We start from the raw sequence: 16530 nt of genomic DNA on the forward strand, positions 1-16530 counted from the left end.
TACATAGTGAGAACCAAGACAGCACATGTAGGTTAAGGTGATACCTTATACCGTTGTCGGCTAATATGCTAATACGCTGTTAACACCCCTGATGTTAAGTGATACCCCATGGACACTCTCGATGCGAGAGGGCTCGCGAATGCCTTGCCGGCCTTTTAAGAATTTGTATGCTCTTTTCTTGAAGAACCCTTAGTCGAATTGGTTCGGAAATACTTCATGGGGCAGCTGGTTCCACAAAGTGGTGGTGTGTGATGTCTGCTGGCTGCCTTGAAAAACGCGCTGTTGTGGAACGGCGGACGTCGAGGTGATACCCTCTACCACAAGGCAGTCATGCCGTGGGAGGTGTTACGCATTTCTCCATGAAGGCTTTATTCAACAAGTACAGAGCATTGCCAGAAATCATCTTGACTTTGCAAAATTGCGCCTTCAGAAAACAGTAGATAATAATCGTATGAATATAAAGTTTAAAATGTTTCCTTGATTTCTATGGAATCCTATCATTAGATTGTCAGTATCCCGCCGCAAAAAAAAAATCATAATTGGGTACCTCTCGGTAAGTTGAATGAAAAACAAACAAATTTTTAATATAACGTTTGTGAATTATGATGATAAGGCAAATTATTTCAATTTCATTAGAGGATCGCTTTTTTACGAATGTAATACTATTTTACCTAAAATATCCGATTCGCAAAGATAATGAAATCACAACCTAATGAAATTAACATTTTCCTACAAAATTAAAGGATTCCCTTTAACAGTATTAAACTGCTTTAATAATACGCAAATAATTTCTGCTTAAGTGGTCTTTTAATCTTATTAACAAATACGTTTCTTCTTCATAATTGAACGTCGGGCCGTATAAAAAGTTTTCACCCAATCACTATGTCTGTCATCCCACTGCGACAGAAAAAAGCGTCCTTCAGAATACGACCAAATATTAAAACCAAACAAACCACAGCGGTTTTCTAATGTAACATATTGTAATATACTATATTATTTTGTAAAATAAAGACGAAAAAAATAACTAAAGGCAAAATGCCCATGGACGGTGGTAATTCTTAATAAAACAAAAGCTTAAGGAGAAATTTATCCGTACCTTATATTCAAAGTATTAATTTTGAGTTAAGATCTATCATCATTCTTTCAACAAACCTTTGTTAAAACTTGCTTAATATTTGGTTACCAAAGGGTTCTTTTAATTACTCCATAATAATGCCAAAAACACTTTTTCAAGATGTCACAAATTGACAACAAGAAGGTCACTGACCTAATCAGGAACCCACTAAAATACATTTCACTCCCAGGTAATCGGGAATAAACTCTCGTAGTAGAATTATAGAAGAAATCAATGTCTATCTTTCTGTGTATATTTGTATTCAATTTACCACACTATATTTGTCGGTTTCTGTACGAAACAAATCTGTATCTATTTTTCTTAAAGAAATATCTATAATAATAAAATGATCAAAGAGACTACAGAGAATAAGGAAATCTGAATCCATATAGAAATCTACGGCTCGTAGCAATTAAAACTAGTTAGTGGGTAGTAGTAGATAGATTAAGGCGATCGAGACTTCTACTTCCTGACTTCATACCGTTTTTAATACAGATTCGTTTGATACACAAATCGAATAACGCAATGTGACACCTATCATGCAGCTCACGATAATCTGGAGAGATAAACCTGGATTCGATTGAGCTTATGCTTTAATAAAACATCACAGATCATAAAATTTATGTTTTCCAAACGTGCCATGTCGGAATAAAATACGGCGAATGTATAGAATACTAATAAGTATTGAATAAGTGTATCATCAGGGTAAAAGTCACGCGTGAAATGGCCATTGGGTAATGGGGCAAATCATGCATTTTTGTACGGACTAATTGAATTGTTATTGGGTATACTGGGATTTGAAGATATCAGTGCTAGGCGCCATATCTAAGGTATGGCAGTGCGGTACAAACCACAATGTTTGATTTTATCGAAAATTAAAAATGTGGCTCGTATCTAAGCAAGTGGTAAGTAATCTTTTTTTATTTTAAGGAAAACGGTTTCTGATAAACGGTGAGGGTTAGGCGCAAATACTTTCAGCATCAAATTTCTGCCGGTCACCTGGAAAAATTGACATTTACCGAGGCGGATATATATTATCGGTTACTTTAAATTGATCAAATTCGCGATACAGTATGGGGCACGTAGAATAAACACTTTTTCAACATTTCTGGACAGATGTTCAGAAAAATTTAAGTTTAGAACAATTTTTTACAAGGGAACGTTTCGGCATCTTTTCTAGACGTTTCTGTAAGTATCAGTCCATGATATGCTTCTTATAATTTAAGAACAAGTGTTTATTGCGCACATGAAACAGAAAAACCATTATCAACAGCCAGTGGTTAGTTTTGACTAAACAAAGCACATAAAGTTGTATATTTAAAACATTAGAATCACTGCAATTTTCTATCCAAAATCGAAAGCTAAAAATTAAAACACCTTTTTATTTATATACATCAACAACTTTTTATAAATATTGCCTCACGAAAACAATGTCTGGTAAAATTTACTTTTCTCTTAATAAATACACTGTAAAAACGTTGCTATGCTCTGTAATTAGAATAGAGTCCAAGCAAACTGGTAAAGTCCGAAAATCACTGTTCTCTACTTTTTCAAGTTAGATTAGAAGGCGAGCATCCGCATTTTCGTGGTCTTCATTACATATTCTTTTGCAAAACAAATGATAGACCAAAAGTTTCTACATATAAATAGCACTACACAATTTAATAAAGAGGTTGATTTAGATAATACAAATAATTTACAAGCTGTGTTTAAATGTCATTTTTCAATGATCAGAGAATCAAAAAGATTGGAAAAATTGCCATTTCAATTCCATTTATAAACCAACTTTCAAAAACACTATTTTTCAAATTGTATAGCTACTTTTATTTAAATTATTAATGAATCACGCTACAATTTCATCTATAATGTGTATCCGATATATATAAAGCCATTTTTACGCTTACGTTATTGAATACGTATCCAAACCTATTCAAGAATAAGTAAAACCTATAAATTATTTTATAATTACCAAAAAAATATAATTACTTTAAATTTTATTTAAACCTATAAGTAAATATTTATACTTTTAATTAATCTACATCAAAAGTGAGGTGACGAAAGTAAATATTGATTCGCACCCATTAATTACTCAAAGGAAACTAGAATTAATCAACTTACACAAACTTATTATGTCAATAGCCGAATAATGTTCTATATTCAAAGTATTTTCGGGTTTCAAATTAAGAACAACACTTTTCTAAATTTAAACTAGTTCAAAGACAACAAAATAATCGTTCATTACTATTCTGATGATATATTTCGTTTATTGAAATAACCACAGCTTAATCTATAGTTAACATAGATAATATATAATTTTTATATAGACATTTGAATCCGTTAACGAAGTTTTAATTTACCTGAATATATCTTCGTAACGTATGGCAGATCTAGTAAATATAACTATGTTTACATTAAGATTATATGACCTATTTGCATATTGGAAAGTAAGATTCGAACTGTCAATACTTGCACCCTTGGGCTTTAAGGGATTAATTATTGGTTTATGGCCCTTGTAAGTCAAAATACGATATTGTTTGAGCTTAGCAGCACTAGTAGGTGGAGAAGTTTTAGAACTAATGCCACTTAAAGTCGTTACACAATAGAGGCACTTAAAGTTTCTTAAAAGTCCGGCAACACACTGGCTAACGTTCTGGCTGTTTTATAAAATACCTACCAGGGTTGTTTACGGAACGCGCTAGCATTTTATTCACTATACTTAGACTTGCTCATTTGCCCCACTTAAAACTGTATTAACTTATGGTTGAACGGGCTTCTTTTATCATAAAATGGTCCAAAATTATTTTAAATTTGGAATATTGTTAATTTAACTTATAATGTAACCACTTGCTTATTAACGTAGCATTATTCTTCCTTAATGCTCATATTTATACATATGCTTCCGTTGCTAAGGCTTTTAAGGTTTTAATCGAATAGTGACATTATTTTTCTCTATACAAAACATGAGAAGCTTGGTAAGCATATTTTAAGCTAAACGAAGATGAAAACTAAGTACGTAAGCGTTCGTAGTTTCATATCATATCGTGCCAAATACAAAATATAAATAAAACTACTATAGAACTATACGAAAACTTGACAACGACAGAAATATTAGATTGGAAAACCTCCCGCAAATTGTCAGACTGTCTATAACATAAACAAATTACATATTTCTTTCTCATTTACTGTCATTCAGTGACGAATATTTGTAAGGAACAATGAAAGTGAATAAAGCCGTGATCACAGCATTCCCCGTTAAAATTTAATAAAGTTCAGTTCACCGTTAATAACCACAACACCGTAATAACAACGTAATAAAGAATTAAATATTATAGCAAAAGTATGCAAAGGAAACCATTAATTCTCCACTATTGATTTCTTTAAAGTGATATATATCTATGACCATAGTGTCTCGGTAAAAACGATAAAAAAGCGGTTTTTGTATGTTAAAAGTATAGGCGTGTTAAAACTAAACTGAAGTGGCAACGTGCTTTGATTAAATAAAAAATGTGTTTGGAAAATTGATCCTTTTCAACTATTCGAATACTTAAAACAGTAAGGTATTCCACAGATAATTAGAATTTGACAGTTAGGCTTATGATAAAGAAAGTTGCGAATTGAATTAAATTTAATGAAAACCCAACTTTTTCGCGCAAAATCATATTTTGTTTAGAAGCGGCCTGCTTCCGTCTAATGAAAACAGAATTATAAAATGAAAATTGACCTTCCGGGGTTTCCTTTATAACAATATTTATAATATGAGAAACTTGCTAGTAGAATACTAGTATATAATTTTGTGCCGTGCTGAAATGTTACTTGTATAAATTCTACTAGTTTTATCAAAACATCAAAATAATCGTTCATTACTATTCTGATAATCTAAAACAAGTAATATTCCGTCGCTATATCTTAATCAACACTAGCACTTGTAATTTAACTTGCAATGAAGTGTGGAAAAAATTCAACGCGTTCAAAATTCCTAAAAAGTATTTCTTTATCAGCATTCTCAATAATTACGATTTAAAAAAACATATTCGTCCAATTGTAAACTGTTCTTTTCAATAGAGTATATAAATTTTCGATCTATACTTCGTACACATTTAATGGCGTTTATATTAATTAGAAGTTTCAATCAATTTTTGTACGCTCGCCCGGTTCTGTACAGAGTTTAAGCCGATACTACCATTGAGCCACTACTCTGGCCGTTAAATCTACAAAATTGCAATTTCATCCTATCACTCTAATGAATGCTTTCATTAATAACCTGTTCAAACAAACGCCGTGTCATTTGCGTACTAATTGAAATCTGACGTCTTCATTAACCGGTGGAAAAGGCTTTCTTGGAAATAGCTGAATCGGAATTATTATAATTTTATTACAGCATATGCCCTTACTTAGTGGTATTCTATTGTTTTATTACCAAAAAATAATTACAAACTAATACTGTATAAGCAAGCCTGCCCGTAATGATGCGTTCGTTTATATGAGTGAACTCTTATTATTATCCCATATTATAGTTATATCTTTATCAGCAGCTTTCTTTACCTGACGTACACTATTTTAACTTTAGATCGTACTGATTTCCTCGCAAGTTTTAATTGTAAACATAGAAAATCCATCGTGTACAGAGCATAAATGCCCGCGGTCGGGGAATGAATGTCGCACCGATAGTTGTTAGAGCGGCCTACAGAACTATATATATATATATATATATATATATATATATATATATACATTTTTCTCTGTTATTTATGTAACATAATATATAATAATAATTTCTTCCTTAAAATATTTCATGAAATAGGTTTTAAACTTCTATATCAAAGTAAAAAAGTTCCGAAGGAATCTACTTTAAATTAGTTTATGTAGTTTCCCTTCTATTTGTAGGTAAAAGCTAAAATAGCAATCATAAGTTGGTTGGGATGACATCTTTCTTCGAGAATGCTCAATTTACTGAAATCGTACTTCCCATTTACTGAGCTTTTCATTTAGATGACTCTGCCCTAGTACAGACTGCGTTATTAGGTTTGTTGTAAAGGCATGCTCTACTGTGATGTACAATGTTATATTGTCTATGATATTTGAATAAGCGTAGTTTCATACATTACCTTTAATCAAGTACCTCCGTAATTACTCTTCATATCATACTACAAATCAGCTCAATCAAAATGATGGCGTTGTAGCATACATAAAAAACAACCATCTCTGTCGGGTAACAGAAGTTTCACTCTCGCACGCCTCGGCTATACAGCTAATTATCGCCGAATACGTTATTATAGGTATATATCGTTCCCCATCACACGCCTGTGCAGATAATTTCATAACTTCCCTAAATAGTTATCTCGATACTATTACTACACCTAAAAATATTATAATAACTGGGGATATAAACATCAACCTAATAGGTAGAGAGTCTGAATCCTTACAACAGCGTCACAATAGATTAAATTATTTAAACATGCTGGCAGGACATGGGCTGCTTCCCGGGCACTGTCTACCTACTAGAGAGTCGAACTGCCTCGACCATGTTTTTCTGAAATTCGATAAACTTAAGAGCTCTGCTTTTGTGGCTGTCTTGACTACAACTATCACGGACCATGCCATGGTAGTATTAAACCTAGCACAAAAAACTGTAACTAGAAACTGCCATAGGTATTCAACTTCTATTGACTTTGAAAACGCGTGTAAAGACTTATTTAACTCAGACATGTCATTTTTCAATATTTACAATGATCCGGAGACCTTGGCTAATAAATTTATCCATGAAATAAAAACCATATTACTTTGTAACACTAAAACTAAGACAATCTCTAATAGCAAGCGAATTCTTAAACCTTGGATATCACTAGGAGCCCTACGCTGTATTAAACTTCGCAATAAAATGCAACTTAAACTAAAGAAAAATCCTTTTAACGTAATCTTAAAAATAACATTTAGACGCTTTCGTAACTTCTGTTCAAACTTAATTAAAAAACTTAAACGACAATTTCATAAAACTCAAATAGCTAACTCAGTTAAAAATCCTAAACAGCTTTGGATAAAAATTAATGAAGTAACTCAATTTAAAACCCCCAAATCCTCAAATACATGTCTACTGAATATTACTCCGAATCCGCTTGACTCACTAAACCGTATCAACCAATTCTTTGTTAAAATAGGGTCAACTTTAGCTGAGGACATTTTACTTAACTTCGGTAACCCAACAACTACAGACATTTGTTCTCGGGTGTCTTCGTTTGTTCTTCTTGAGACTAGTCCTCGTGAGGTGGATGCTATACTCATGGGTCTCGATTCTGGGAGCGCACCTGGTTGGGATGGTATACCCACAAAGTTTTTGAAAATGTCCAGAGACTTTATTGTCCCGCTCATTAGCCAGCTGGCTAATTCCTGCTTCAAAACAGGAATATTTCCAGCCGTATTTAAGAGATCGTTGATCACGCCTGTGCATAAGAGTGGGGACCTGAACGACGTCAACAACTACCGTCCTATATCCGTACTGCCATGTATCTCTAAAATATTAGAAAAGTTACTGAACAATAGACTGGTCAATTACTTAAATAAATTCAAAATTTTATCCAACACACAGTACGGATTTAGGAAGGGCCTGTCTACACAAGATGCCGTGTCTGCACTTACTAATGACATAATTGATAATGTAGACAGAGGTATTAAATGCGTAACAATATTCTTGGACCTTAAAAAGGCATTTGATACCGTTTCCGTTCCCATTCTTCTGCGCAGGCTGGAAGCCATAGGAATTCGTGATACAGCTCTCTCCCTTTTTAGAAGTTATCTACAAGGTCGAAAACAACAAGTTAAAATTAATAATTTGATAAGTGAAGAAGAAACCGTGGAATATGGCGTCCCGCAGGGAAGCGTGCTTGGCCCGACATTGTTCCTGATATATATAAATGACCTTTGTAATATTCGGAGCAATGGCGGACGGATCTACTCATACGCGGATGATACCGCGATTGTGTACACGGGAGCGACTTGGATGGCTGTGAAATCCACAGCTGAACTAGGTCTGGCTGAAGTAGCTGGCTGGCTTAATACCAACTTACTTTCACTTAATGTTAATAAAACAAATTTTATATGTTTTACTGCGAATCAAAGATCTCAGCCGGGTTACGACTTTGGAGTTAGGATTCATAGGTGTGGTGATCCGATTGCCCAGAATTGTAGCTGTCAGACCATAGAACGTGTCAACTCTACCAAATATCTTGGAGTTACAGTGGACCAAAGGTTATCATGGCACTTACACATCGAAACAATTATGGCCCGGGTTAGAAAACTTATTTGGATATTTAAAAACTTACGCTACGTCATGCCCGCGTCATTGCTTAATAAAGTTTATCTAGCCCTGGCTCAATCTATTATAATATACTGCATTCCCGTATGGGGAGGAGCAACTAAAACTAAGTTTTTAGATTTAGAGAGATCTCAAAGGGCCCTTATTAAAGTAATGAACTACAAACCATATAGATACTCTACCGATGACCTTTACAGAAATAGTGGCTTATTGAGCGTTAGAAAATTATACATTTTGCATATCACCCTACGTATGCACAAAACACTACCATTTAGTCCAGATAAACTAAAGAAGAGACGTAAAGATATTGTAGCATACGCCCCACGCGTGCACACAGTTTCTGCTCAACGTCAATATACTACACAGGCTGCCTACATCTATAATAAACTGAATCAGAAATTAAATATATATCCGATGTTATTATATAATTGTAAGAATACCGTAACTGGGTGGTTGAAAACTATCACATATGAAGAAACAGAATTAATTTTGACGAGAATCAGATAAACACACACACACACACACACACGCACGCACGCACGCACACACACACACACACACACACGCACAAACACACACACACACACACACAAACACACATGCACGCACTCACACGCACGCACGCAAAGACCGTGCGTTATTATTTGTTTAATTTAGTTAGTTTTTAATTCAAAAATAAATAAATAGAAAAATAATATATTTTGTAACTAAGTTTGTCAAGTCATATTTCAGTTGTTTTGGTCCAAACATTGTAATCTATAATTTAAGGGAAGTTGCGAGGTTGCTCCATCACAAGTATTATTTAACTTACTGGGGCTACCTCAATTTTACATGTATGTTAATGTTTGTGATTCAATAAAATACTTTTTTTTTTTTTTTTTTTAAGTACAAGTTACGATTTTTATTGAGACGATCAAATATATCTATAACTCTTACGGTGAACTTCTCAAAAATAGAAAAAAAATATTCAAATTCAAAGCCTACATTTTACTAATATCAAAGTCAAGATTATTTTTAAAGACTTTTAATAAATTTTTGGTCCTAGCGCTATGAGACTTTTTAAGGAAATCGCAAAAAGGTTAGTCGACATCACAGGATACCAAAGAGCTTGCAGGTAACTTGGAGAAAGAATTAGTCTAGCTATTCAAAGGGGGAACGCTGCCAGTATCTTCAGAATCTTGCTTCATATTATAAGGTTAGATATTGTTTTTTGTTTTCTTAAACTATGTATCTATAAATATTCGTATATTATATATGTTATTCTAAACACTTAAGTGTATCCTAGTTATTAATCATTATTAATTCTCTAATAAATTTATTTTTATTTTTTTCCCTAAATTTAGTGTCCTCTATTGAAAAGTGTGCTATAAAAATATTATTTAAATGTAAAAGCCAAACATCTTAATTTATTCCCAAAATAAAAACATTTTAAACCAATTTTCTTTGTGACATCTTGTATTTATTCCAACTTAATGTATACATTGTCAATTATTGTGAAAACAAATATTACTTTGAATACATCTGTATTTTAACTTACAGAGCTTCCCTTTGTCGACAACAAACAAGTAAATGTGTATATTATATTACCTACATGAATAAATGATTTTACATATAGTAATTCTTATATACCTAATAACTAACCTTAAAATTTAATAATTAAAATATATTATTAAAAGGAGTCCTTGTAGGCAAGTATATTGTTTTTTTTTCTATATGTTTTTTTGTAGACATATAAACTGTTTGTACCAATCAGGGTATGGGTGAAAGCCATCTTAAAATGCGTCATTAGATTCCAATGCGTTGTTACGTAGTTCATACGATACTAAAGAGGAGAATCAACCATATAAAAAAAAGTAAATCAATGGCGCTACACCTTCTTAGGTCTGGGTCTCAAATCTGTATCTGTTTCATGATCCTTTGTCAATCTAATAGGCAAGCAGGTGATCAGCCTTCTATACCTGACACATGCCGACAGCTCATGATAGATCATGGGTTAGACCCACGATAGACGGCAAGCCGGTTTCCCCACAATGTTTTTCTTCGGCGTTCGAGCGAGTGTTAAATGCGCACATATAATGAAACTCTGAAAGGATAAAGCCACTTGACCAACACTATTCAGCAACTAAAGACATATTTATTGACGATGAAAAATGTTTATATAACGAAGAATATTGCGCATATTTCTATTCAAGCCTGCCCAATAACTTTTTGGAAGAAACAATAGATTTTTGTTGTTCCGTACAAACGTCGAGCATTCATGTATGTTTTGAACACACATTTCAATGTATACAGCTGTTAAATTGCGACGCGATTTATGTTTATAAAAATATAAAAAAAGTTTTAATATTTTACTTAAGTATAATTTTTTAATGTTTCTTTATTATGGATAATTGGTGTGGGTATTATTTTAGCGTTCTATCGAATTAGTAGTAACTGTTAAGGTAGAATAATGTAGTGAAAAATAAATAAATTATTTTAAACTGATTTCTGAAGATACCCATCTTTCCATTGTCAGAGAACTCTCCTTTTCAACAAAAAAGGAATCATAAATAACAAAAACAAACACATAAAAAATATATACAGTCGAATTGTGTAACATCCTCTTTTAAAGTTGTTAAAATAATGTGACTTGACGCCTTGACCTAATATTTATTTATAAGATTTCCTATGTGAATTGGCCCCCGATTTAACACCTTTTGACTATTTTCTTTGGGGATTTTTGAAAGGAAAAGTGTATGCGAATGCTCCCCGGACAATTCAAGATATTAAGCGCAATATTCGGACTGAAATTGTGGTTATAGACCGGATAATTCTCGATAAAGTCAAAATTGAAAAAAAAAACTCGAAATTTTTAATCTTCGGATGATAACCTGTAAACGAAGCCACGGTGGTCACATGAGCGATTTTATTTTTCATACCTAAATGGCATAAACCAAGGTTGGTTTATCAATAAAAAAATCGATTTCACCTCATAAAAAGCGTGTTATTTTTTCAAATAGAAAAAAATATAACGCGAGTTTAAGACATTTAAACTATATCGCTTGGATTCATGTATATAACGTTGCAGCTAATAATAAAAAATATAGCTTCAACAAAGTCACCACAGACAACAACATTCAACTAAGTGACAGATGTATTGAAAACTTTATAGTGTTCAGCTCTATAGACTTTGTGACGTGTTTTTAGTTCGTACTTTCTCTGAAATGAAACTTTGACGAGAATATTTCCGCAAAATTTTTTGTTGTATTCTAATATGTTCTCTTCATATTAAAAACATGTCTCTGCCTCAATATTCAAACGTAAAATTAAAAAAGACACTGTGAATATTCTCTTATTAAGAGCTCTACGCCATTGACTTGCGAACTGCGAATGGATTATAAATAGTGATAAATATCTGTAACATTTTATGAATATGCTATTTTGGATAATAAGACATTTTAATATTCTAAATTAAAATTTGTTTTTGTAATAGACCTCTTTGTACATAACTTTTAGTACATAGTATGTTACATCAAACGTAAAGTTCATAAAATCAATGTCTTAGGTAAATATCAATCGATTTCATTTATTTATCACAAAAAATCATATGAAGACACATATATATGGGTTTGACTGTATCGATCAATACAGTGCAATACAAAAATGTTTGTTAGGTAACACTAAATAGATACTGTTTAATCGGAAGTCAAATTCAGATCCCCTGGCTTCCATGTAAAGCCTAACTCATGGATTCTGTTATGACCTAATTATATTTATTGTAATAATTTCAGTCCTATTCATCCGATGTTATCTAAACTCTATTTACCCCTTTTTGTCGTTGTGTAAACTCAACTCAAGATAACAGAAATAAGAATTTCAAGATACAAAAAATACAACAGTAAGTAAGACTTTGGTATTTCTTATTACGTCATGACAAACGAATTAATTAATGCCATTATAATTCCCCTGATAATAATCTTGATTTTTTTTATAGAACAGGGGACAAACGGACAGGAGGCTCACCTGATGTTAAGTGATACCGCCGCCCATGGACACTCTCAATGCCAGAGGGCTCGCGAGTGCGTTGCCGGCCTTTTAATATTACCTTTATATTTTTATTAATTATTATTACATTTATTTCTTAATATTTATTAAGTACTTTTTATTGTTTCACTGGCGCTGCAACTGCCTGGATTTAGCTTTATCACATCCAATTATTTGATCAGTTTAATGTTTAAAAAACAAATCATCCTTTTGCGTCAATTTGTGTCTAAGGCATCAGTTTACTCACGATGTTTGCCTTCACCGTTTAAGTGATAAATGCGTTTTAGAAAAGTTCTATAAATGCGCTGTCATGATTGTGAGCCACACGATTAAGCCACTACAGCTGCTTTATTTGAATTATAATTATCAATATGAAATAAAAATTCTAAAAGCTGGAGATACTGAACTATCTTCAGTTTCGGAACCAAAGTATAAATTTTCATATAAAAACATTTTTTTTGTTTATAGTTTTAGATTAAGGTGTTTTAAGATATTGTAATATTTATTATTTTACATTTTTTTTACTTTACGTAATACATAATCTATCTTATCACAGGTTTAAAACAATTCAATATAGAGAGACTAAAGAGTATTTAATTAGGAGTGCAGATGGATCAGTTTGTATGAATAAGGGAGATTTATGCGTAAAATTAAAATTATATAGTTTGTTTATTGAACATATTAAGTTATATTTCAAGATGGCGCCTGGTAGATAGTACCGGTGACTCCAAAGCTTGTGCTATCCTCGCTCAACGAATAAGTATCGCAATACAGCGAGGAAACTCTACCAGTGTTAATGGTACACCGCCAGCCATCAAACTTTTTAAATTTGTTTTAATGTTTTTATAATCTTTTTGCTATTGTATTTTATTCATATAAAATTATTCTAAATGCCGTACTTACAACCTATTGTAGCATTACACTATATGATAAATACGAATAATTTTCATCACAATACTCATGAATATATCATCCCTTGTCAGAAACATGATGATTCTGAAAGGTCGAGTGCCAAATGAAACCTTTTTAGTTAAAAATAAATATGTTAAAAACGAGACTTTTAAAAATGTTTATTTTTTTATAACGGGCAGAATGCTCATCAGATGTTAGGTGATACAGCTGCCCATGGACATGCCAGAAGGCTCACAAGTACTTTGTCGGCCTAGCTGATTTACTAGCTATTAATAGCACACCGCGTAATTTCAACTATGCTTTTTATTGTCTAATCTAAAATAAAAATATCAAGCTTTAACTTTTAAAAAGGCGGATTTCTTCCTTTTTCATATTTATTCGATTTTATTATTTATATATTTTATTTAAATGCATCTTTTATTAAAATTTCAAGGTTAAATCACTTAGTGTAAATAAAATGTATTATATGTTAATATATTGATGCTAACTACAGTAGTCATTGTTTTAGCAATTTAAAGAATGGTTTAAACTTGTAGTTTTAACGTAAGTATTGTATGTTAGAAGTGTTATAGAAAACCTACTGTTATAAAACTAAATTCTATAACTTGGCAAATATAAAAATTGGACCGGCGGTTTCTAGTTCGATCTCCGATGGATCAATTATTGTATAAGTTAATGTGCGAAAATATAATAACTTGTACTGAAATTTTATTAATTTAAAGCGTTTTTTTTTAATACAAAAAGTCATTAAAGTAATTTAGTAAGCCGTAAAGATTAATTCTATGGAGAAATGGAAGGGGCTTGGATAAATTTTTCGGTAAATTTGCGGTTATTTAATTAAATAACGTGTAATTAATCTTCTTCCCAATATCAATCTATAAGCGTTTATTCCATGTTATAAGTTGAGATTTAAAAGTTTAATTTTTCGTTCGTGATTAAAAAAACAATAAAATTTAATTTATAACCTACATAGTGTACTGTGACATCACAGGTCAGTAAGCACTCTGCAGGGCGTGATGTGTACAACTAGGGGTTGTGAATTTTTTAATTAATACTTTAAGCCTTGAAAATTGTTATCAATAGTTAAGACTGTTAAAAATTTAACTTGTTCCAATATTAATTTCAAAATAGATATTCTAGAAAAATATTATGATAATATACTATTATGGGCTGTCGGAATCCACGTGTTTTAATTAATACTACCTTATTATATAGTTAAGGAAAGTTTGAAGATAATTATCAAGAAAGTTTAAGAATTTTTTTTTATTAAAAATAAAGTTATCTATATATATAGTTTTAACCCTATATAAATAAACTTACCTGAAAGTTATCGTACGTTCACAAACTTAGCACTGTCCGCGACGCCTGTAGCGTACACAGCGTTAACTGAAAGTGAGTGGCTCTTCAGGCAACGCTGCGTTTTATACCTACGCTACGGCCTGAACGATGCGTAGCGGTTGGTTCTGGCATAGAACGCCGCGCCCCGCGTAGGCGTGCGTAGGCTGCTGTAACCCCGTAGCCTCCGTGGTAGCTACGAACTCGTAGCCCAGAGTTTTCAAAGAAAATGAATTTTTCTAATTACTATGATGTGTTTTAATATAAAGAGGTGAGCTGTGAACCGTTTATATTTTAATATTAACATAAATATTTTATTTTTCTCTTAAAAATATTTTCTGTTGAATAAATACTCAGATATGCATACTCTTAAAGTGAATATTCGTTAATCATATACCTTTAATGTATTTCAGTAAATTAATTCTTAATGTTACTTCAAAAGTTCGTTTTGAAATACGTGAAACGTTAAATTTTTAATGAATCATAATTAAAAAGTTAAAGATGTACTGCTAATTAATTAAAGAATCTTACGCATCCTCACTTCGGATGATTAATTATTAATTAAGATCTATACTAAAATCTTTTTGCATTTCAGTAGTTCATTAATTTGTAAATATGAATCAATAATTAATATATTATGCGTTTATAACGTGAAACGGACAGAGCATAGAAAATAATAGTCTTGGATATCTAAATCCAGTGAAACATTTGGAAGCCACAGAATGCTAGTTAAAATCACGTAGGCTGTTAATAAAATCTATTTTATTAAAGTAATTAATCGAGCATAGATCAGTTACATACACTGTTATTCTTATATATATTGTTAAATTACGATATAAAAATGTCAATGTTTTTTATAATTATGCTTCTTAAAAGCAATAACTTTATTAACAGCCCAAATCCCCCTTTAAAGAATAAACTGCCTTGCTTATGAAGTCTTGACTTTTTATTACCTACCTATAACTAAAGATGCATCCAGTCCGTACATCATGTAATAAGTTGGTTGAGCTTTCAATTTTCTGGTGTGTACCTGCGGTCGATTGAAAGCTCGGAAACATTTTACGGCTACCACAGGCCTTGTGGCAACTCAAACTGTTTAGAAGTTGTGTATCAACCCAGTGAGATTTATTTGTTAATTCTCCTTGTAATTAGAGGGCCATTTTGGTCTTAGCGTATTAATGATTGATTTTCTTGGCTTAGTTCTTAGATCATGAAATAAATCCGAATCCTTTAAGTATCTGAAGTAAGGCTATGGAATTCACTTCCCGTCACTATTCGCTTAGCTCCTTCTTTATCTTCCTTTAAATTTCTGCTGTACAAACACTAATTGCCTAATAACTACTAACAGACGTGAGACTGATCTTGAATTAAATTATCATGATTCATGTGCACTTCAGAGCGTACCAATTCTTAAAAGGCCGGCAACGCACTCGCGAGCCCTCTGGCATTGAGGGTGTCCATGGGCGGCGGTATCACTTAACATCAGGTGAGCCTCCTGCCCGTTTGCCCCCTGTTCTATAAAAAAAAAAAACTTTTTACTTTTTTCATGTATCCTGTATCAGTTGTTCCAGTTAAGTTTTTTTTTTCTTCAGATTATATGTAATATGTATTTTTGCACTTCTTGCCTACCTTATGTAATTTAATACATTTTTTTTCACAGTGGTTGCCTGAAACTGATCGCTCGAAAGGATAAGGCCGCCAATTGCCCTCCTTTTCATTAAATTATGTTCAATGTTTATATTGTAATGTAACGAAGTAATAAAAAATAAATAAATAATAATTCAAGCAAGACAGCAAGAAAATACGATAGCAGATTATTTTTTGCAGTGCATATCGC

The 16530-nt window shown here is 32.3% G+C and overlaps 1 protein-coding gene across 2 annotated transcripts in view; it reads right to left on the bottom strand.

Annotated features, from left to right (window-relative positions):
- The window catches only part of LOC111003729 (allatotropins-like), a 30925-nt gene extending 16184 nt beyond the window's left edge, over window positions 1-14741 (bottom strand). For both annotated transcript variants that reach the window (XM_045630892.1, XM_045630891.1), the window contains exon 1: window positions 14679-14741. The gene's annotated coding sequence lies outside the window, so the exon portion shown is untranslated. The remainder of the gene's footprint in view (window positions 1-14678) is intronic.
- Window positions 14742-16530: the final 1789 nt, after the last annotated feature.

This window comes from Pieris rapae, chromosome 13, assembly GCF_905147795.1.
Source record: "Pieris rapae chromosome 13, ilPieRapa1.1, whole genome shotgun sequence".
NCBI lineage: Eukaryota > Metazoa > Arthropoda > Insecta > Lepidoptera > Pieridae > Pieris > Pieris rapae.